Raw genomic sequence first — 2,896 nt, forward strand, 5'->3', positions numbered from 1 at the left:
TATATATATGTATATATATATGTATATATGTAAATTGTACTTAAGTAGAGTACTTGAGTAAATATAGTTATACTGCTGTTAACCTCGATCCATAGACCACAACAAACAATAAAGCCAATGCAGAAATAATAATAATAATGCAACATAAACACAAACTTTTACAGATTTATAAACTTTAAATACTTTTGCATTATTAGGGGAAGATGTGGTGCATACCTTCTTCAAAAACCCAAGAAAAGAGGAGAAATATATTTTATAATAAATGTGATAATGATATTGGCAACATTTTTTATTCATATATACATTTTAAAAAACTGTTATTTTACTTATTTAGTGTCCCTGAAGGTTGTTGAGCAAAGTGTAAAACCCTCTGAGGCACATTTTTGATATATTTATCGAAGCTATAAATTAAACTTCATTGAATTAAACCATTAAAATAAAAATACAGTCGTTAAAAGTCTTCTTCTTTGGGTTTTAACGGTCGTTTACATGCTGCACTGCTGCCACCTTCTGCAGTTATTGATGGTCTTATACAGAAAGATATGTATTTATACATATATCTTTATGAATAAATATATATGTATAAATATACATATTTATATATTAATAAAACAACTCTTTGTAAACAGTAAGACAATAGTGCTGAAATAAACGTGGAATGGTGAAATATAAATAACTACAGCGCTGCTTCTGTTCATATTGATAATGATATTAACATGTTAGAGAACAGTGAGTTTAAATTATGAAATATATCATTTACAGTTCAGTTCTCATGAAGTAAGCCGACCAAACATCCAATCTTTTCATTTCTCTCCGATTCTTATTTCCTGAAACTAACCAGCACCGTTTGTGACAGCTGACACTGATCACAGTAAATATAATAAAGTAACTCTGATAATAAATAACCAGTCAGGTGTTCTACAGCTTTTAATGTGTTTCATAAAGACAGGGTGTCATTCTGAATGTCCGAACAACAAATCACAGACAGATGTGCGTTCATGAAGACAAACCGCTCGACAAGAACTGCTCGAGTACAAAAAGGTTGACAGATACAGAGAGACGTCCCTCTGAACAGAAAACGTTCCATGTTTTCATTTAACTTCAGCTAATCCTGATGAATGAATAACTGATGAGGTCGAGCTGCAACGACCACTAGAAAACCAAGAGGAAAATCCTGCCGACATGCAGTCACACGGACTCTGTTTACAGCTCGTTCACTGACGTCAAAGAGCTCAAGATCAACTTTGGGAGTTCTTCACAAAAGAGGACGAGCTGATCAGCTTACAAAGAGGAAACAATGTTTCTGTTGGAGGGAGAGTTCAGGCTTTTAGACAGATCTTTATGACAAAGGAACTGAAGCCGACACCAGACTCCATTCACTCAAACACTGACTCTACCTCTCAGGACACAGCAGCTGCTGCTCTCCTGCTGCCTCCATCTGTTGCTGAGGTTGTGTTGTTGAGAGAGACATTCTGTTAGGAGTCTAACATACGTCCACAGCAGAACATCACTTTGCTCCCGTGCTGGTTCTCCTGTCCGTTTCTATCAACTCATCTACTGCAGTAGAACCCTGACTGTGGAGGAGAACCTCACACACACACTACAGAACACCAGTACTGTCTCTTTAAGATCAGCGTTTGTGCTGCTGACAGACGAGAGGACGGATTATTAAACACGGTGGTTGTAGTCCGTCGTTACTTTACGTTGGTTCACTCTTTAACACAGAATAACAGCACAGGTGTGAAGTCAGACTTTATGAAACTTTTACTAAAAAAATGATAAAGAACATACATTTTTGTGTCCATATACAAAAAAACAAGAACATTCAGCAGAGTATAAAACACATTTTACAAAATAATAATGATCACTAGAGTTGGCTACGTCACAGAACTATAATACAAAGAGTTCACACTGATGAACGTAAACACACGAGTTCATCTAGAAGAGAAACTAACGGTCACAGTTCAGCTTCGGCCTCAAAGAGAAGAGTAACCGTACGCGCGGTTATTTATAAATATATATATTTATAAATATATATATTTATAAATAAATATATATGTATTTAGTTATATTTATATAAATATATATATCTACATTTATATAAATATATATAAAATATTTTCCCATTCGTGTGCTCGTGTTCTTTCTGCTGCATCGACGGTTTCATATCAGAAAAACAAAGCTTTAAATTAAAATGAATTACATTTACAGCAAAGAGCTACATTCACAAATCGATACAAGCAACCGAATACATTCATAGAAATATAAATATTCACAGCACTCTCAGCGACGGCTGGATGTTTTTAGACTCACAGCTGATCAGCTGAGTTTCTTATGAAAACCAGACTTTAATATTTGTCATTGCGTATCATGATTCTTTGAGGATTAAAATCAGGCTGCTCGTACTTAAACCAGCGCTGGACGGCGAGGCGTTCAGGGGAATCAGTTTGTTTGGATGCTCGGTTTCGCTCACAAGCCCATCTGCATGTCAGCGAAGTTGAAGAAGCTGTCGACATCTCGAGAGGACGAGTTTTTGTTATCAGAGACGAATACCTGCAGAAGAAATGAAACATCAGACATTGTCGATTAGATGCATTTTGTTTGTGACGTGTAACACCAGAAGAAGAGACTCCGGGTCAGTCTGGATCACCTTGGTGCCGCTGAACACGTCGCTGGCGATGCTCTTGCAGGCCTCCACCACTCCGTCTCCGTTCAGCTCCAGAGCGATTACCGGACCTTCAGAGGAGAGATTAAAGAACAAATATATTTAATATTCAAGCTTATGAATTGACCGTCTTTACCAGTTTTGACATTTTCATAATGAGGTTTGGATTTTTAGTCGGAACTGAAGCAGGAGAGCAGCAGCTCCTGTGTCCTGAGAGGTAGAGTCAGTGTT

Source organism: Anarrhichthys ocellatus, unplaced genomic scaffold (assembly GCF_004355925.1).
Source record: "Anarrhichthys ocellatus isolate YVR2014 unplaced genomic scaffold, GSC_Weel_1.0 scaffold2577, whole genome shotgun sequence".
NCBI classification, from domain to species: domain Eukaryota; kingdom Metazoa; phylum Chordata; class Actinopteri; order Perciformes; family Anarhichadidae; genus Anarrhichthys; species Anarrhichthys ocellatus.